The sequence below is a fragment of the Dasypus novemcinctus genome, chromosome 24 (assembly GCF_030445035.2).
Source record: "Dasypus novemcinctus isolate mDasNov1 chromosome 24, mDasNov1.1.hap2, whole genome shotgun sequence".
Lineage (NCBI taxonomy): Eukaryota > Metazoa > Chordata > Mammalia > Cingulata > Dasypodidae > Dasypus > Dasypus novemcinctus.
Genome location: NC_080696.1, coordinates 2977074 through 2998692, shown reverse-complemented (window position 1 = coordinate 2998692; position 21619 = coordinate 2977074). Strand labels below are relative to the sequence as shown.

Here is a 21619-nt window from a genome sequence, read left to right as displayed (position 1 = left end):
TTTTCATCTTGGGCTAAAAGAGAAAGTTTAGCAGATAATGAAACACCAAAGTATGAACTAATGTAGTTTGGGAAATGTAATGTACAGGAAATGGGTTGGGAGGGTGGGGAATCAAAGGTGTAGGCTTTCATTCTTTAGTGCAAAAGAAATTGTGAAACTTCTTCTGAAATATGTTGGAAATCTCATGGTTGGCCATTGTTTTCATTTGCCAAAGACTGTCAGTGCAAAGTACCAGAAATGGGGCTGGGAATTGAACCCAGGACCTCATATGTTAGAAGCCAGCACTCAACCACTGAGCCACATGGGCTTCTCTGAGTTGGTTTTTTCATTTGTTTTCCTGGTTGGTTGGTTTTTGGGTTGTTTTTTTTTTCAGGAGGCACTGGGAATTGAACCCAGGACCTCCCATGTCAGAGGTGGGGGCTCAACCGCTTGAGCCACATCCATTCCCCCTGGGTTGGCTTCTATAAAGGGAATTTATTTGAGGTAGAAGCTTACAGTTCTGAGGCCGTGAAATGTCCATATCAAGGCACCCTCAGAGATGCTTTCTCACCCGAGTCAGCCACTATCCATCCTGGCGTCCTGGCACGTGGTACAGCAAGATGGCAGGCGTCTCTGCCTTCCCCTCCACAATCTCCTGTCTCCCAGAGCTCAGCTCTGGGTAACCAGGCATAGTGCTTGTCTCTTAACGAGACTCGTCCCAGCTCAGCTGCTCCACTTTCTTCCCAAGTTCACCTGTGGGAATCAGGCATACGGCTTGTCTCCTCAACTGTGAGCTACTCTGAGCTCGCTTCCTGGGGGCTTCGTGCTTAAGCTTTGGCTGCCAACAATCCTCAAGTCTTCCTTTCACATGGCAGGGTCAAAAATGGCAGAGCTCCCTTGTCCTGCGTGTCTCTCTCTGTGTCTGCATTTACATCAGCTCTGTGAGAGGGCAGAGACTCAACCCAAGTCATGCCTCACTGACATGGTCCACTCAAAAGGGGTCTCACACCCACAGGAATGGATTAGTTCAAAAACATAATCCTCCTCATTTTGGGATTCAAAAAAGAATTTCAAACTGCCACAGCCATAATTAAGTTTTTACTCAAACTTGTTGATTATCCCTGAAAACAGGGCCAGAAGGAATTTTTGAAGTAGTGAGAAAGATTAAAAAAGAAATCACATAATAGTCTATCAAAAACCATTGACACCATTATGCCCAGAAAGTCACATTGCCAGAATGCAAATTTTCACATTGGCTAAACTGTGCTAAAAATCTCTTATGCCAGTAGCTTTATGTGCATTGCTTATTTACTCCTTACAGCAACCCCCAAATGATTTTTTATAGATGATAAAACTAAATACCAGAGAAGAAACCTGTCCAGGACTACAAGTTCAGGGGCAGGTCTGGAAGTCAGGCTTCCTGCTCCAAGTTGGTATCAACTTTCCCGAGAACACAGATGTCCCCCTGCACTGGCACTTCCGGAATGCTATTGATAAAGGAAGGTCAGAGACCTGTACTAGGGAATCAGGAGAGATTTGGGGGAAATCTGTACATTTTTTAACTCTTCTAATGCTGTTGAAGTAATTAACCATCACAGAACTACTTGAGTAAATAAAAATGACTTGTTAGAATTGGAATGGGGCAAAGGAAATGTATGTTTCTGAGGGCTGCCATTACAAATTACCACAGACTTGGTGGTTTAAAACAACAGAATTGGATTCTCTCGCGCTTCTGGAGGCTAGAAACCGAAATCAAGATGCCAGCAAGGCCATGCTCTTTCCCAAGGCTCAGGGAGAGCCTTGCCTTGTCCAGCTCAGGTGACTCCAGGCCTGCCCTGCTTGTGGCTGCACAACTTCAGCTCTCTGCCTCATGGCCTTCTCCTCTTTCTTTCTCTTATAAACATGTGTCTTTGGATTTGGGGCTCACCTCAAGATCCTTAACTTTTCCAAATTTGGTCACATTCACAGGTTCCAGGGACTAACAGGAGAGACCCTTCCTAGGTGATAATTTTCCAGACCAGGGTATAAAACAGGGAAAGGGAGGTCCATGATGGAATTCTAGGACAGAGGGAAGACTGGAGGGCAGAGGATGGTTTCATGAAAGTGATATTGCTAGAGACAGATCATAAGGAAGGTTGGAATTTCATTAGCTTGTTGGTGTTAACCAGGGTGTGCAGATAGTGGAAGTAGCAAGAGCAAAGATAGGGAACCATAACCAATGCATTTTGACAAAAAAGTAGTATTTAGAGAAATAATGGAAGTTGAAGAGTCCAAGCCAATTCATGAGAGGCCATTAGTGTTAAGCTGATGAATTTGTACTAGGTTTGGAGTCGTTTATCCATAAGAATGATGTATTATATGACAAGAGTTTTTATTTTTAACAGGGACCTTCAGAGCTACTATAAAGCCCTTTGGAAAAAAAATGATTTTTTTTCCTGTAGAAATAATTCTAGAGAGGTCCATAACCCTAAAAAAAAGTTAAGACCCATTGCTCTTCTTACAAATAAAATAGTTAATGCTTTGATGATGCTTCTGGAAAACTTGATTTTGTCTCGTTTACTTTGAACTACTTGGAAGATAATTTGAAAATTGAGCTTTAGAGAACCTTAGCACTGTCTGTGGAATATGTTGTGAATCCTGCATACTAAAAGTTACAATATTTCAGGAAAAATTTGAAGGAGGCCCTGGATTCCTAGAAAGGATTAAAATGATTACACAAAGAGAAAGCCTCATAGCATTCGTTCAGACTACAGCTGTGACTTCTGTTTTCTGAGTCTTAGTTTTCTCCATTTCAATTCAGTACCACCATCCATTTAGAACTCCAGAATTCTGTAAAAGCAGGACACCGTTCAGAGGGGGAGGAAACAGACAGCTGTGTTCCTAAAAGCTTTTTTTTTTCTTTTAAGTGTAGTCTATAAAACAACTTGTTTTTTACTGTGGAATTTCAGTGAAATAGCCTACTTTGGGAATAAAATATTATATATAACTCTGACCATATGATGCGAAAAGAAAATAATTTCTATATAATGCATTCAATTTCTAAATAATCAGCTGCCATGTAATTTTTTCATTAATCCCTTTATTTTTTGTTCAAGATTAATATTATGTAATAGATTCACCTGCACTTTTTTAGGCTTCTCCTCTAGTGAGGGTATTTGAAATTTTTAATTGTGAAAAATTGTAAACATTTTGAAAAGTAGAGAGATAGTACATCATACCTCCTTACATCCATCACTCAGATTCACCTGTTGTCAAGATTTTGCCAATTTGTTTCATTTATCTTTTTTTCTTTTACCTTTCTTTGCTGAGGTATTTTAAAGCAAATCCCAGACATTTAACCCTTATGTACATGTGTGTGCATCTTTGAAAAATAAGGACATTTTCTTGTAGAAAAAAATGCCATTCTCACACTAATAAAATTAACAGTTACTCCTTGGTATCAGGAGAATCTCACAATTTTGCTACTCATCTGGGGAGTCAGTCATTCTGAGTGATCAGTTTCACTCCCTGCCCCTGATAGTTCTGTACTTTTAGGAATGTGAAGAAATGTGAAGTTAAACAAGAGGTATTAGGAAAACGGTGACCAAAGGTCTTGCTCCCTTCAAATACAATTTAAATAATGAAATCAATGAAGAATTCTCCCTGTTTTAAAAATGTTTAAGCATTAAACTTCTACATATACAACCTTCATTTCTTTAGTCTACACACAATTCACAAGAATACTGGCCATATTTCAGGGATGCAAACACATGTAAGAAAAGCCTGTGATTGCTGGAGAGGAAGAACCTAGTAAAAGAAAACATTGAAAAAGCAGAGCTTGTCTTGTCTTGGGGCTTCATTTCTGACTTTACAGACCACTTATGCCCCACAGGTCTGTCTAGAGTTATGCCTCTTCTGCTGGAGATTTAAAGTCATACTGAAATGGAGAAAGAAACAAGAGAAACTGAAAGACTAGATTGTGTTCAAATTAGTAGGCCTCACTAGTACAAGTCCTGGAATAATAAAGAATTTGGTAACCACCAGGTAATATTTCTGAGAGATCTCTTAGAAGTTGGACAGGTGAGATTCTTGAGTTCTATTAAAGGATAAATTTTCCTAATTTCAGTCATTCCCCAGAGGGTGGGAGTGGGGATTGGTTGGGGAGGGAAGTTGTGTTTATAATCAAATGTTTAGCTCTCAATATATTGCCTAAAGAAGCATACAAGCTAGAAAACAGTATTCCTATATGGATCATCACTATCTTGTTTTTCATCTCACTGAGGAAACAAATTAAAAAACAGGTCTGCCTGCAGATGTGGTTCAAGCTTCAGTTCCTTCTGTCTCCTAAAAGAAAACCACCTCAGGGAGCAGATGTGGATTGGTGGTTGAGCACTGGCTTCTGACATACAAGGGCCCAGATTCAATCCCTGGCCCCAGTAGCTAAAAAAAAGAAAGGTGTGTGTGTGTGTGTGTCTTTTTGCAGTATTTATTTTTTTTATTCCAGACTCAGGACCTATCTAGAAATTTAGTGGCATTATCCTGTCAGAGACTCTGGTCTATGAAGAATGAATGGAGTAGGCATTCACTTCCATTTCAGGAACAGGGGCTGGGCCAAATTGACCCTGGAAACCCCCTGACTTTTTATCCTAATCTAATACTCCTTCACTATTTGAGTCTAGTCAATAAAAGACTTTCATATATCTTCACCCTCAATTTTCAAAGAAATTGGAGTACCTATCTCAATCGTTACAGAAAAGCAATCATTCACATTTTGCTACAGTACTCAGAATTTCACTGTAACACTCATTACAACAAATGATATACTCAGTTCCTTTTATTCTGATTCAAACTACTTTTGTCAAGGACAGTAGTATAAAAGTACTTGGCAGTCTCTCATAAAACTGTGTTTCAGGGTAACCCTAACAGCCACAGTTGATGAGGTAAAGATCTTCTTTATAAAATTCCTGCCAATAAATGTGGGGGAGATGACAATAGGAAAGTCACCATTTTGCCACCACAAATAAGATGACTGATAACGTGACCATCAGTGGCATCTCTTATCATCACCGGAAGTGGGGTAGTCAGACACAGTGGGCCTCTGGATATGATATAGCATTAAACACCTAGTAAGCAGTCTTGCCAAAAACCTTAAGTCTGATTTTAATCAGACCTCTATAGCAAACTTCCATTTATAGGAAATTCAGGGAAGAGAGCAACAAACAAAGCCACAATGAAGCAAACAGACAAATCCCAAATGTGAGAAAGTCCATAGGACACGTGACCCATTTCCTGCAACTAGTCTGTGGTACACATTCACACGCACACACACAAGCAGAGGGGCGAGGGCAGTGTGGAGGAACTGCCCTAGATCTAAGTAGACAGGCGTGAAATGACCCGATGTGGCCCCTGGACCTCGAATCCTGATGTGAACAGACCATCTCTAAAAAAGGTAATCGGGCAGACCCAGACGAGATCTAGCTGTTAGGGGATACCAAGGAGTTTCATGGGGAGACAGAAAAGCACAAAGGAAATAATGGGAGAAACCTTCCGTTGTAACACACAGTACAGATCAAGTGCAGGTTTAAGTCTTCGGGGCTGAGAAGATGCTGAATAAAGCCTGCCTTGTTCTGTGCCATTTTACCTTGAGCCAGTTTGTTCTTAGTCACCTCCTGGACTCGTGTTCTGGGGGAAACTAACCTTATTATCAAACAAAACTTAAACTAGTCAGCGTTCTTCTCTTAATGACCATTCCTAGTCAGCTCCAGTCGTATTATTTGGGAAGGCTGTTAGAAACACATGCCAGTGCGATTTCTCCAAAGGGGAGTCCTTGCTGTGAAAAGGCAGTTGATTCTAAAATAGCAGTGATAATACTGTGTGTCTTCTCTGAAAGATGAAAGATACCGCTATGAAGGGATGCCTCAAAAGGCCAGAGACCAGGTCAGTACATGTATTTTTAATCAGTTGAGCTAAGCAGAGAAGGTGATTATTCCTCATCAGGTCTAAAGTGGTTTTAGTGTTGAAAATAAATTTTCCTACTTGCTGAACAGAAGCTTGTAGAATGCCTCCTGTGTGTAAGTCATCACTCCAGGTGCTAAGGAGTAGGGTTGGCTTCATTATTACAGTGAGAGAAATAGAAAGTACTTCCTTTTTCCCAAAGAGCTATGCTAGGAAACTGTGTTTCAGCAGTGTTGCCTCTTCACCCTCCCTTGATGCTGCTGGAAGGCCAGGCCTCCTGGCCCCACCACCCGGCCCCTGCCCCACCTCGTTAAGCCACGCTACAGCGCAGTTCTGCGGCACCACCGAAGCGCTGCGCTTTGGAGCCCTCGAAACTTGTATCCACTTCTTCCTACCCTCTGCCAGAAACCACGGAGTTTTTTCCTTTCAAGAACACATCTAGGATGCTGCTTGCATTTATCATCTTCTCTTTATTCATGTCAGTAAACATTTATTGACTATTAAGTGTCAAGTACTGTTTAGACTGAATTTACAGAAATCAACATTTTGTGGTAAATACTGAATAACAACATTTACTAAAGTTAAGGTATAGTTCACATCTGAATTTATTAGACCTGAGGTTTTCATTTTAATCTTTTTTGACGTTTTAAATTTCTAACTTATATATTCCTACAGAGCTGAAGAAAACTGCCTCCTTCTGAGGAATTTCAGTAATATTTTCTTCTGGCTAAGGTAACTTCTCAAAAATGCAATGAAATCAGTGGAGCCTGCATTTAGATTTTATTCAGACTAACTTCTAATTATTAGGTCTTTGCACAGTAAATTACAAGTTTATTTTTCATAAAGGCACAAAAGAAGTTCAGGTGATGTGGAAAGCATGCAGGATTCGAGTAAATGATGGCCCTGTCATTTATTAATCACTAACCTCTCTTAGCCTTAAATGGGGGTAATTATAATTGAATACCTCAGAGTTACCGAGCGTAGTTTATTAATAAGGTGCTCTCCTCACTGTTGTTGTTAGGCAGGGGGTGGGACAGTGGAAAGGGTGGACACCAGAGCCAGCAGTCAGTGCTAGTTGCAGCTGGAGGTAGTCATGCTGCCAGCTTCACTTGGCTGCCAGGCTGCGCAGGTCAGAGGTTCCAGTGGTCTTCAAATATGAGAAATGGTTACTACCTACGGCGCCCTAAACTTTCTAAACTTTTAGGAGATTCTGGATCTCTTGTTTCTGATGACCTACTTAAGTCAGTTCTTCTACCCTCTTATTTTTTTAACAGCTTTATTGAGAAAAAATTTATATACTATGCCTTTAACTCATTTAAAGGGTATAATTCAGTGGCGTTGTTTATTTACAGAATTGTGCATCAGTCATCACATTCAGTTTTTGAACATTTTTGTTGTTATCCCAGAAAGAAACTCTGTCACTCTCCAGTCCTCCCATTTCCTGTCCCCACTCCCACCCTCACCCTCACCCCAACCACTAAACTACTTTCCGTCCTTATAGATTTGCCTCTTTTGGGCATTTCATGTATGTAAATGTAATCGTGCAATATGGGGTCGTTGGTGACTAGCTGCTTCTACTTAGCAGATGTTTTCCATGTCCATCCATATTCTCTTCTTCTTATATTAAGCTTCTTAGAGGCAAACCAACCTATAGGAAGAAAAGATGAAGTGACTTTAAATAAAGTTGACTGTGTCTTGACTCACTGTCAGTCACAAATACTGAGAAAAACTCTACAGTTACTATAGCTGCAAACTAAAGAATAGTTTTCCAGTATAAAATGTAGAAAAGATTCAGATCCTGCCTCTTTTCAGCTGTATGTGTGCTTAAATAACATCATGATTGTTGGTCCATCTTTCAATAATGATGATAATGTGCAACTCTGTAGGACTAATGTAATTAGAACTGTTGCAGGAAGTGCATTAGAGCATCCACCTACCACATGGGAGATCCAGGGTTCAAACCCAGGGCCTCGAGGGACGCGGACTTGGCCCAATGGATAGGGCGTCCGTCTACCACTTGGGAGGTCCACCGTTCAAACCCGCGCTCCCTTGACCCGTATGGAGCTGGCCCACGTGCATTGCTCATGAGCGCAAGGCATGCCCTGCCATGCAGGGGTGTCCCCTGCGTAGGGAAGCCCCACGCGCAATGAGTGTGCCCTGTAAGGAGAGCCCCCCAGCACGAAAGAAAGTGCAGCCTGCCCAAGAAGGGCGCCGCCCACACAGAGAGCAGACACAAGATGACTCAACAAAAAGAAACACAGATTCCCAGTGCCGCTGATAAGGATAGAAGTGGGCACAGAAGAACACACAGTGAATGGACACAGAGAGCAGACAACTGGGGGTGAGGGAGAGAAATAAATACAGAATAGATAAATCTTTGAAGGAAAAAAAACCCCAGGGCCTCCTGACCCATGGGGTGAGCTGGCCCACGCACAGTTCTGATGCACGCAAGGAGTGCCGTGCCACGCAGGGGTGTCCTCCATGTAGGGGAGCCCCACGGGCAAGGAGTACGCCCCATAAGGAGAGCTGCCCAGCGTGAAAAAAGTGCAGCCTGCCCAGGGTGGCGCCGTACATACGGAGAGGTGACGCAGCAAAATGATGCAACAAAAAGAGACACAGATTCCTGGTGCCACTGACAAGAATTCAAGCAAATACAGAATACACAGCAAATGGACACGGGGCAGGGAAGGGGAGAGAGATTTTTAAAAAAATAAAACTTTTGCTGGGAGCGGATGTAGTTCAGAGGTTGAGTGCCTGCCTCCCATGAATGTGGTCCCAGGTTCAGTCCCCAGTACTTCCTTAAAAAATTAAAACAAAGCCAAACTGTTGCACCACTGTCATTTTTATTTGCTATTTTCCTCTTTTAACTAAATTTCCTGCTGAGTTTCTTCATTAACTCAGACATTGTATAATGCCTCCATTCTTTCTTATTTGAGCTTAATGAGCTAAATGCTAAGGTTTTTTGTTTTTTGTTTTTTTAATTTTTATTCCCCCCCCCCTTGCGACTTTTGCTTGCTGTCTGCTCTCTTTGTCCATTCACTGCACATTCTTCTGCATTTTTGCTTATCTCCCTTTTTGTTGCATCACCTTGCTGAGTCAGCACTTCATGGCACTTGCAGGGGAGCCTGCACTCACAAGAGGCCCCAGGATGCAAACCCAGGGCCTCCCGTATGGTAGATGGGAGCCCAGTCGATTGAGCCACAGCCACTTCCCTAGGTATTTTATTTTGAGATAATCCGTTGTTGTGTATTAGCGTAAAGGAGTTATTGGAACCAGAGTACAAGAAGTGCAATCTTCAGAGCAAATTTGTGGATGTAGTTTAAAAAAAAAGCCAGCCTTGTGACTTTGAAACCAGTAGCCTTTCTGTGCCTCATTTTCTTCCTTCATAAAGTGGGGAGGTTCGATGGTGATACTTAATTAGTGCTGACAGTCTTAACTCTCTGGTTTTGTGAAGATAATTGGTAAATGATTGCTGATCCCAGACTATTTCCTACATCACATCAAGGAGATTAAGTTGTAATGTCGGATTTCCTTTGCTCTAATTAGTTATCTAATGTGGTGTTTTGACAGAAAGATGATGGTATGTATAGTCTTAGCAAAATCCATGTTTTCTGAACTAGAATTAGGACTCATGGTATGATATGCTACATGGTCTGACAATACAAAATAATTTAAATGGTACTGACCTAGAACATCTGAGTATTAAATAGAATTGGTTTCAGCTGTGAGTGAAGAAAACCCAAAACAAGTGGCTTTAAAAAGACTCAAGTTTATTTCTTACTCATGTAAAAGTTGGCACATCTGGTATAGCATTGTGGCATCAGGGCCTTTTACCATTTACCCTCTTTTCCCTTTTATCCCTCCTCCCTTCTTCAGTGCAAATCCCATTCTTATGGACCAAGATAATAGCATCACATTACAGGAAGCAGGATAAAAAGAGAGATGAAGTAGAAAGTGGAAGGCACCTGCCAGTGCTCTGTTGACATGTCCATGTGCATCCATCACATTGGCTACAAGTGAGACACAGGGCCCTGCATGGCTGCAAGGAAGGCTGGGCAGTGTGGCCGTGTGCCTGGCTGAAAATTCTAGTTACAGTAGAAGAAAGGGAGAACGGATATTGGGGGTGGAGTGGGGTGAACAATCCCTCTGCCACAGTCTAGTTAATGGCAAACAAAAAGCAAAACCAAGGAGCATTTGCCATTGTGTCTGTTCCATAAGAAGGTGTTTCTGGTACCTGATACTGGTTCTCCAAATGGAAATGTTCTCTTTCGGGAGAAAAGCTGACAACTTGATAGGAACATCTCTTAAGAATATGTTCTCTTTTCTGTAGGTGGGTTAGTGCAGGGGATCTTCCAAGAGACATGTTCATGAGTTGATTATTAGGGTTGGTGAACCTTCTCGTAAGTTCAGTTAGTGTGACTTTTCCCACAGCCTGGTAGCCTCTGGGAAAAATGGTCAAGCAAACAATAGCCCAGACTGTTGATGTGCAGTGACCTTTCTGATAAGCCGGACTTTGAAAAGCTGCATCTGAGATGAGCCTCCCATCTTTCATTCCTGATCTTGAAGGGGGAAGAAAAATCACAAACTCTCACGGTTTTTAATATATCCATCTATAAAATAAAATAATATACTTTACCTGATGATAATTAGGAGGGGTCTTGTAAAATGTATTTGCAAAGGAAAGGGCTGCCAGGGCTAATGATTTTGCAAGTCTTAATTCTTTAAAATCCACTTTGTGGACAATTATTCACTATTCTTGAATGACTGTGACCTTTAAAATTTTTTTGAAAATCTGAAATCAGCAGAAACCAAACTCACCTCCAAAATACAGAAATAACACGTTACCTCTGTCCCATTGTCTCAGCTGATTCACTGTCAGCCTGAATCATCGTAGGGTGTGCTTCCTCTATCTTTCTTAGAAGAACAAGGTGGAGATCCCAGTAGACCAAGGGGCCTTTGAGGCAGTAGTTAGGACTATGATATCTAGAAACTTAAGCTGATTATCACCAGTGCTGAAGCACCAGGTAGCCGGCACACCTTGCTGGATTCCTAACTATTTAAGACTGCGGAGGTAGTCATAAGCATGACTTTTCCTTCTTTAAAATTAAGATCCCAAAACAGACTTTTACATTTTACACAGATTGGCCACCTGGAAATTGTTGTTGAAGAAAATGTAGCTAAACTAACACCTGTTTCCCGGAATTCTGAACACTGTCCCAGTCACTTCAGAAAGGTGTTCACTTGTGGCCCCAGCTCGGAGGTGTGGCTCTGAGCCAGAGTGGCCCAGGGAGATGTGGCCTGGGGGGACGTGGCCCAGCCAAGCCTGGCTCAGGACAGTTCCGGCTGACCCCAGGGTGGGCCCTGCCCAGAGGACCAAGGTCTTGGTGAAGGTGAGCGCGCCTGTGTGACAGGCACCCCTCCGACTGGAGGGACACTGCCCGCAGTCCAGCAGAGGCAGGGCTGAGCGCCAGTCTGCCCTGGTGGTCTCTGCCATGGCATGCTCCGTGCAGTGTTTATGACCACAATTTACTCTCATTTCTAAACCATTGGAGACATTGTTTTCTCTCATGTTTAAGGCTGTATGTGACAAGTATCTTCAGCTTCTCACTGGTTGGTTGGTTCTTGTTTTACCAGTCTACAAATGGGTATGATTTACTAAACCTCTGTTTCTGTTTTAGTACGTACAGTTTATGCCTTTGAGTCTTTCTTCCTCAGATATCCTAAACTCCTGTAGGAATTTTTTGATAACTAGGAATTCAGTGAAGTCTTGAATTAATGCGTTCAACCTGGATCCTTCAAGAATAGGAAGTCCCCTCTCTAGGTTATAGAGGACCTTGTGCCACTTCCTGGAGAGTATCTTGGATGGGGTCTGGAGGCTGCGCATCTACCCAGGGTTCAGGATTTGAATTAGGGTCACCCACAGCTCAGGAGCGTTTATGCTACAGTTTAGAAAAGGGGATCCATAAGTAGAGAAAATTTAGTGCTTTCTAATTACTTTTTTACTTGAATTTGTTAAGTTACTCTCTGTAGACTGAACAAATTCGGCTCCTTTAATTTAAAAGCAAATTAAATGACTCTTTCAGGACTGCTCCATTAAACAATTGCATTGATTTCTCTCTGGTACCCCAGTGCTTTTCAGGGAGCTATAACTGATCTATTTTCTGATGGATAGGTGTCTTAAAGACAACAGACCAATTCAAGTTCCCTTTATTTAGAGACTGGACCTATTTTCTGTCTCTTTATTTCAGGATGTTTTCTTAGTTATCACATAGACTCAGCAATTCCCAAAGCAGATTTTCAGTGTTCAGTGCTGTTTCCAGAAATGCCCACAGCATTTTCAGAATGAAATGAACCTTGATTAATTTAAATTTAAAATACATACTTCCTTGTCACAGATAGGAGGATACTAAAGAGACATAACTAAATGTGATATGGGATCCTGGATTAGAGCTTAGAACAGAAAAAAGAACATTGGTGGAAAAACTGGTAAAATTTGAATGAAGTCTGTATTTTAGTTAATAGTATTGCTCCAATGTCAACTTTGTCATTTTACTTGTTATATAAGATGTTAACATTAGAAGAAGCTAAGCAAAAGGTAAATGGGAATTCTCCCAACTTTTCTGAGTCTAAAATTATTTCAAAATGAAAATTAAAAAAATACACTGTTCCAGTGGTTTGGAAGTTATAGCTTTGGCCCTTCTCAAAGCTCCTTGAGGACAAAGAAGCAGGTACACTACCTGCTTGCAGGAGACCCTGCGACCAGCCTGGGCGAGGGCTCATTTGTGTGTCCATTGTGACACTGCCCATCTGGCGTGAGCTAGTAAGGCCCGCAGGAGGGAGCAGGGTCTCCAGGGCAGAGGAAGGAAGTTGGGTTCAGACGGAGGTTTCAGTGCCTCTTACACCACTTAGTGGTTTCAGTTGGGCAATCATCTTGACCTTGCCGAGTCTCTGTTTCTTCACCTGAATATTAGGGAGTAGAATACCCCACCCCACAGGTGATTGTAAGGATTAAATGGGAGTCGTGTGTGAAAGCTAGTCATAAACTCCAAAGCACCATGTAAAATGGTGATTGTGATTAATATCTTAAAGAATTACTTAGAAAAGATTCCCCAGTTTTAGGGATTATACATTAGGCTGTTTCTCCTTAGGTGATTTTTCCTACATTAACTGATTGCTGCATTAAGCTCAGTTTGATCCATAGGTGATATGTTTATATTATAATTGTGCTTGTAATATTTTGAATCTTCTTTCATTAACAGTCAGTTTCAGTCTGAACCAGTATGACCAAAAAAATGGAAAGCATTAACTTGGACATATTATAGTCTTGAATACAGAGATTTTACATGCATATATTTTTATTAAGTTGTCTACCATTTTGCTTGGGAAGTTATGACACTAGGAAAAGAATTTCAGATATGTTAGCTCAAATTTGTCAATTTTCCTGAAATTTAAAGCCAAAGCTGTCAGTGGATTCTGTGGAACAAATTTCCTAAGCAACCTCGAAAGAGATGCGCTATCCCAGCTGCCCGTGCCATGAGACTTAGAGCACTGTGGTTTGTTTCCAAAGATGAATTATTCTATCGCTCACCCAAAACCTAGCACTCCAAGTATTTATTAAGTCGTGCTACCAGCTGGCTTTGAGGAATGATACATCCCTTTTTTACACCCATGGAATCAAAAGTTGATCCTAAGCTCATCTGTTTCAGATGGTTGAATGCTCTAATTCTGCACCTAATGAAGGCTACTATGTGACTTCAACAGGATAGTAATTATTCTCTCTGCTATGCCTACTGTCTACTAATTTAGCTACTTCACTAAAGCAGCCTCGCATTCACCAGTTTCTTTTTCAAAAATCCCAGTATAAAACCAAGATCACAAAAAGGCAAAGAGATAGAAGATTTTTGGTGATTTCAGAGCTGCTTAATTAGTATCCTCAGTGCTGACCTGTGACTAAAGAGAAATACTGAAAAAAAAAAAACTAACTGTTAAGTTGGTAAAATGTATGAGTAAAATCTGTTATCCTCAAGGAATGCGTTTTCCAACTCAGTAGAAAATAGTTAATTAGTAGATATAGATGGAAACTCAGTATGGTAAATGTGTGTGTCTCAAACTACACACAGCCTATTTACTAATGAAACAATCTCATTAGAGTTAGGAATAGGATAAGAATATCCATTAGTATTATTTTTAACATGTTCCAGAGAAACTAAACAACTCAATCAGAAAATAGTTTATACATAATTGTAAAGGAAGAATTAAAATTATCATTAGATTATTACCCTTTTCTAAGTAGATGCTTAGAAATAAACAGCTACAGGATATTTATGAAATATGATCCTTATGGTAATTTTTCATCACCAATTCAACACTATCCTTAGAAAGCCAAGGTTTTCAACCAGTGGTTTCAAATAAGAAATTTGAATTACAGTTACAACAGGAGACCTTTTCTCCTAAAGAATAATTTTTTCCATTTCTATTTACAATTAAAATTATTTTATTCTCAATAAGTAATAGATGCATATATTATAAAATACAAAGAATCATAAACAGGTATCCAGTGAAAAATAAATCTGCTCCCACCCCTGATAATGTCTCACACCATCAATAAAATGTTCAGAGGCAATCACTGGTACCAGTATTTTATGTATTCTTCGAAAGACTTTTTAGGCACATACAGTGCTAGCTTAACCAGTTACATATTTAGGTTACTTCCAGCCTTTTGCTATTACAAGCGAGGCTGCAGTGGAGAGCCTGGTACATATATGTATTTGAGTACAGATACAAGTGCATCTGAAAAATAAATTCCTAAATGTGGAGTTGCTGGGTCAATGGGCAAGTCAATTACAAGTTTGCTAAGTTGCTGTCATGGAGGTTGACAATTTTAAACTGACAGTTTCACTAATAACGAGAGTGTGATCTTTCATGAAGCAAAAAGTTTTGTTTTTACCTAGTTGAATTTACCTATTTCTTTGACTTTTCCCACTTTAAGATAATATATTTAATTCTTTGATGTTTTATTTTAATGCTTTTATAATTTCTTTTTTTCATATTTAAATCTAGGGTATATTTTGGTGCAAGGAAGAAGGCTATCTTAATTTTTTTCCCCTGTTGACTACCCAATTATCCTACTATCATTACTGAAAATCCCATCGACAGCAAGTGTCAGCTTTATGACATATTAGATTCCTGTATCAATTTAGACTCTTCTACTCTCTTACATCCATGAGAATAGGCTAAGCTATAGCTGTGACAATTAACAACCTCAGAGTCTTGATGGCATATCTTATCAAGAGCTTTTCTTTCTTTGGGGACTTGGCCCTTACAGGTAGCCTGCGGGCTCTTCTGTTCTGTGTCTCGTCTCTTGGGAACTTAGACTGTTGGAGCTGCCACCACCTTGAACATGGCCAGTTGGACTGCGAGGGAAAGAGGGACCTGGAGGGTCTCACACCATCAGTAGAATGTTCAGCCTGGACGTGACCCACATCCCTTCACAGCTCACTGACAAGTACTAGTCTGGCGGTCCCACCTGCTCCCCAGAGGCCAGGAAGTGCAGTCAGGCTTGTGCCCAGAAGATGGAAGGCTGAGCCTGTTGGCGACCGGCAGCGACGACTAGCCACCGATCTCCATTCTGTAGTGTTCATCCGTCGGTTCATGTCTCAGTGCCCCAGGGGGTTCTATTTTGGAATATTTTTGGCTGTTCTCTTGTTTTCATTTTTCCTATTAAATTAGGATTAGCTTTTCCAATCTACTTTCCTCCCTCCCCCCAAAAAGGCACTCCCTGTTGGTATTTTTTATTGTGTCTGCATTAAATTTATAGATTTAAGGAAAATTGGCATCTTTATAGTATTGAGACGTCACGACCAAGTAGAGGTAGCTTTTCAGTTATTCATACTTACTTTTGTATCTTTCATATCATTTTCATAATATAGACTGTGTATTATTCTTTTTTCATTTAAATGGGATTTTTTATTTTACTGTCATTGCAAATGATAATTTTAATTCTTCCTTTACAATCAAAGTAGTTTCCTTTATTTTTTATTTTTTTAAAGATTTATTTCTCTCTCTCTCACACACACACATACCTTTTGCGCTCATTGTCTGCTCTCTCTGTCTGCTCATCTTCTCTTTAGGGGCACCAGGAACTGAACCGGGGACCTCCCATGTGGGAGAGTGGCACTTAATCACTTGAGCCACATCCACTTCCTGCTTTGTTGTCCTTCTCATTGTTTCCTCTTTGTGTCTCCTTGTTGTGTCAGCTCTCTGCGCCAGCCTGTCGCACCTGCTCGCTGTCTTCCTCATCTTCTCCAGGAGGCACCAGACCCGAACCTGGGACCTCCCATATGATAGGCGAGAGCTCAGTTGCTTGAGCCACATCTGCTTCCCTTAGTTTCCTTTAAAGAACTGAAATGACATACCCATTTCCCAAATATCTATTAATCAAAAGATTTCTTTAAAAATTTCATACTGGGGAAGCAGATGTGGCTCGAGTGATAGAGCTTCCGCCTACCATATGGGAGGACCTGGGTTTGATCCCTGGGGCCCTCCTGGTGAAAAAAGAAGAGAAAGCGTGCCTGCACAAGTGTCTTTGTGGTGAGCCAGTGCCCACGTGAATGAGTCATGCAGCAAGATGATGAAGCATCAGAGAGACAAGGGAAGTGGATTTGGCCCAAACGGATAGGGCATCCGCCTATCACATGGGAAGTCCAAGGTTCAAACCCAGGGCCTCCTGACCTGTGTGGTGAGCTGGCCCACATGCAATGCTGATGCGCACAAGGAGTGCCCTGCCACACAGGGGTGTCCCCCCGTGTAAGGGAGCCCCACGTGCAAGGAGTGCGCCCCGTAAGGAGAGCCGCCCAGCGTGAAAGAAAGTGCAGCCTGCCCAGGAATGGCACACACAGAGAGCTGACACAGCAAGATGATGCAATGAAAAGAGACACAGATTCTGGGTGCCACTGACAAGAATGCAAGTGGACCCAGAAGAACACACAGCCAATGGACACAGAGAGCAGACAGCTGGGGGATGGCAGGGAAGGGGAGAGATATGAATTTTAAAAATTTAAAAAAAGAAAAGCTCCAACATCAAAACTCCAACTCTGCCTTTAAAAAAAAAAAAAAGACAAGCGGAGAGTCAAGGTGAAGCACAGCAGACCGGGAATTGAAGTGGCACAATTAACAGGGAACCTCTCTCCCCATCAGAGGTCTCTAGCATCGAATCCCAGGGAATCCTAGAGGAGAGAAAATGAGAAGAGAAGACAACAGAGACAGCAAAAACAGCAGGGCAGGAGGAGGGGAAGGGGGAAAATAAATACATTTTTTTAAAATTTCATACTGAAGATTTTTCTTTTCATGATCTGTCTTTATATTAACCTCAGTCACATTACAGCAACAATAAGCACTATTTACTCTAGCAACTGGAAGCACTTAGCAAATTTTTAAGAGCTGTGTTTGTGTTCTTTTCTGCAGTTGGCTTTTATGCCCACCCCTACGAGAACCAGGAGACGATGGCCATTAATGTCAAGTGAGATCTGACTCTGAGGAGGAAGACTCGTTCACAGCCATTCGCCAAACTTCAAAAATGCCGAGACTCCAGCAGCTGCAGGTAGAGTGGTTCCGCGTGACGTAGACATTGCTCTTCTGTTGCATTTGGATTTCCTTCTTGTGAGGAAAAACATGTTTTGTTGAGGGAAAGGATCAGCTTTTCTTGAAAGTTAAGCAGATATTGTATTGCATGTAGAGTTTATGTCATATTGAGGATTGGAACTGCCCCTTGCTTTGTGTTTTTTCATGGCCTTTTTGTAATTATGAGGTGAAGTGCAACTTGAGATTGTTTTCCTCCTCTGTAATTTGCTTTCCATTTCATCCTCCTCCTCTCTCAGCAGTAGTCTGTGCTCTTGTTCCTGCACCCACCCTCTTTTAAGTTCTCCTTCCCTTAGTTATTTGCAAGACTGAATTAAATAATTAGAAGGCAATAGTTAAATGCTAGTAAGCAGACTCTCTGTAAGATTATAATACACGCAAGGTCATACCTGGGATAGAAAGGGTCAGAAGGGATGTGAAACATCCAGTTTGAATTCCTCACCATCCAAAGTGAAGTCTCAAAAAGAATCAATGGAATTATTTAAATTGAAAATGAAGACCTCACCAGTTCACAGAAATAGGGGGGAAAAAGGCTTTATGAACTTACACAGAGAATAATTACTAGAAATATGGCGAAGTCAAAATAGACCCACCAAAATAAAAAAACATCTGAAATAAAAAATGGTCATGAATACAAACTTCATTTATGGCAAACAGATTAAAATTAGCCCTGTCAGCTTGATTCTAAACTTTGGCAACACTAGCAAAGAGGAAAACTGTGCACAAACCCAGAGAAAACAATGGTAACTGAATAAATGGGAAAAAAGCCCAAACTGCAAAAGAAATGGAATTGTCAATAATGAAGCTGGAAAGGATAAAAGTCACAAAGACTATTAAAAGTAACTGGTTAGAATTTAAAAACAGCAACAACAAACCTGAAGCATTGTGATAAAAGGTATTTAAAAATGTACGGTATCCTTTAAGGAAAAAAATGGAATCACACTAATGGGAAGTCAGCAAAATTAACACTCACGGAAAGCTCAACATGAAAATATAGGTGGGACAGACAAATAGGTTATAACAATTCCAGTAGGCCTAGTGATGTGCTCTTGCAATTCTCTGAATAATGGTGTGAGGGGAGTGAGGTCAGTGATTACAAATAAGAGGAAGCCTCAGTAAAGGAAAAATTGAAGAAATTACTGTAAAGAAAAGTAAACCTTTGCCTACAGATTTTCAGGGTTTATGGAGTACTTCTTTCTAAGAGTTGGCACTTAGAGACAGTATGACCTGATCCCTACTTATCAGTTTCTCAAAGCTGGCAAGAAGGAAGAACTGTTGTTTGGAGAATAAAAGATAGGCATTGCCTCAGACCTTGCAGCACGAATGATGAGAAGATGCACTTAGAGATGCGTTTACAGGACACTGGCCAATTATCTTGCCTCGCTTGTCTGCCTTTTGAAGTTAAAAGACTTTCAAACGTTCATATCTTAGAAGATACCAATAGCCAACTACCAGAGAAGATTATAAAAAACTGGGAATGCAGAGAAGACTTTTGGCTTATTTATTTATTTGTTTGTTTTTAATTTTTTAGGAGGTACTGGGTACAGGCTGTTGAACCCCAGACCTCATCCATGCAAAGCAGGCACTCAACCACTGAGCTACTCCCACTCGAGAGGAACCCTTCTGAAACATAAGCAGCAGGCTGCGGCACTTGGGAGGGTGCAAGGTGGTGATACCGTCAGCAGTGCAGCGTGGCTGCTCAGGCACAACACCTCCTAGCACAGGTCTCCACCGGAGGTGCTGCTTTCTTGGCTCTGGGCCTCCACGCAAAAAATACAGAAATGAAACCCTGCCTCTTTTTCAGGATGACGAAGTCCTAACTGAAGCTGCCCAGACCGCCAACTTAGAGATTTATGATAAGAAATAGAATTCTCAGGTGAACTTGAATTTGAGTAAAACTTTCTCATTCTTTCTCTTAGGCTAGTCACATGGAGAGAGCAAAATTTAAGTCATTGTAAACTCTGGTGAATTTAGAGCTACAGTAAAGGAATGTAAGTGGTCCTAAGTGTTTCTCCACTCAAGTTGAGGTAATTTTCCCTGGGATAAGGATGCTTTTCAAGTGCTTGATGTTCACTCCTCACTGGCTCTGGAAGGAAACATATGCTTAATTACATATACATAATCTATACTTCCAGAGAAATGGATTTCTAATAATATTGATCGAATACATCACTGATATTTTTGTGCTTAGAATATTATACTTTGGAATAATATATTCTCAACATTCAAAAGTCAAGATACAGAAGGATCTATAAAGTGAAAAGATTGTCCTCCCTGGGTTCCTTGTCCCACACCAAGAGCAGTTCTTGTGGTCGGTTTCTTGGGTGTCCTTCCAGGAATAGTAATGCGTATCCAAGCAAGTTCCTATAGTCTTTGCTTATACAGTCTACCCAGTCCACCTAGTCATAGATGGGTTTGCAGTTTCATTGGCCTCTGCTCGGTGGAGAGGAGTCACCTGGGGGCTGCGCCTCAGAAGCGCTGCATCTACCCTGACTGTTAATTCGTACATAAAACCTGCTGAACCTCTGAGAGAGTGGTCTTTTCTGCAGTTGGTTTCTAAACTCTAGCTGAAGAAACAGGGATGAATCATAGTTCCTCTTATTTTTAATTTCTTGAGAGCACCTGTGGATATGCTAGAAACAAAAAGAGTGCATCTTCTAACACATGGTGTGCTTTTACCTCTCCATCTGGCAGGGTCCTGAGCAACAACTCGCCAATTACTTGTCGTCAGAAAGATGCACTAGAGATCAGCTAATCTGAAACAGAAGTCACTCTATTTGATTATAGGTAGTTTTAATAATTATTTTAGGTGATATGTGTAAATAAAAAGCCCATATAGAAAGTCACTTTTTTCAGCTACCTTACTGTATATTTTTTCAACTATTTTTTCTTGGAGTGTTCACTGCTTAGAACTGGGTGTTGTGTGGCTGCTTTATTAAGATTTATTTCTATGTCAGGCAATTAGTTACACCTTCCCTAAAAAAATTTTTCCAGGTCAGACTGCAAAATAAATATAGAAAAAGCAGTTGCTTTTCTCTGTGCCAGGAATAACCAGTTTAGAAAATATAATAGAAAAAAGATCCATTCATAATTGTAATAAAAATATATTAATATATCGTATCTAGAAATAAACTGAAGAAAAGTAAAAAACCTATTTGAATAAAGCTATACAAATCTACTGGAAAACATAAAATATGACTAGAATAAATGACACATATCATATGCCTGGATATAAACACCCATTCTCCCTCGAGAGCTATAAATTTATATTTTCAGGAATATCCTAACAGGATTTTTTTTTTAAAACTTGTTTATCTGAGAAAAATATTATGTAAGGATAACCAGGAAATTATTAAAAAAGGGTAATGATAGAAATGTATGAATTATAGGTATGCTAAAGTTATAGTAAAACAAAACATTGAGGTGGCTCTCTCTGCCTAGAGGAGCCTGCACCAAATCTTGGTGTGTATTTCTGTCGTCCTCTCCTATTTCTCAGCAATCTCTATTCTTTTTCCCCATTTCTCAATAAATAATTTTTACTGGCCTAAAAGAAGAAAATTGAGGTGATACAGTACCTGACAGGAAGCGGGCACCAACCCCAGAATCCAGAAGCAGAATGCATTTCCCCGTTTTCAGCATGTGGAGTCCCAGATGTGGACGTGTAAGAAAGGACTCTGTGCAAAGGGAGCATTTTCAAGACGGGAGGAATTTTGTAAATGCTATTGGAACAAATGACTTACCATTTGGAAGAACAGTTTTAGGTCTTTTTCCATGCCATAAGTTCAAGGTGAATTAAACATTTAAATGTAAGAAGCAAAACCATATTTAGTATTAAAAGATACTGCTATAATCTGGTGTGAGGAAACCAGAGGTAGAAATTGTAAAGCAAAGGCACAGACTTAATGTCCACAGGGGCCAGACAAGAAATTAGTTAGTAGGATGCACTGGGTAGATGACAAAGTCATGTAGCCCCAGATTTTGTCTGTCTGTTTTCACTAGAAGTGGAAGTATTTCTCTACTCTGAATAAACAACAACATAAGCACAACAGTCCGCTTTCGGTTCAGGGTA

The 21619-nt window shown here is 40.7% G+C and overlaps 1 protein-coding gene across 2 annotated transcripts in view; it reads left to right on the top strand.

Moving 5' to 3' along the window:
- RNF24 (ring finger protein 24) overlaps positions 1-21619 on the top strand; it is a 74908-nt gene that overhangs the window by 6537 nt on the left and 46752 nt on the right. For both annotated transcript variants that reach the window (XM_004463797.5, XM_004463796.5), the window contains exon 2: positions 17377-17512. The gene's annotated coding sequence lies outside the window, so the exon portion shown is untranslated. The remainder of the gene's footprint in view (positions 1-17376; positions 17513-21619) is intronic.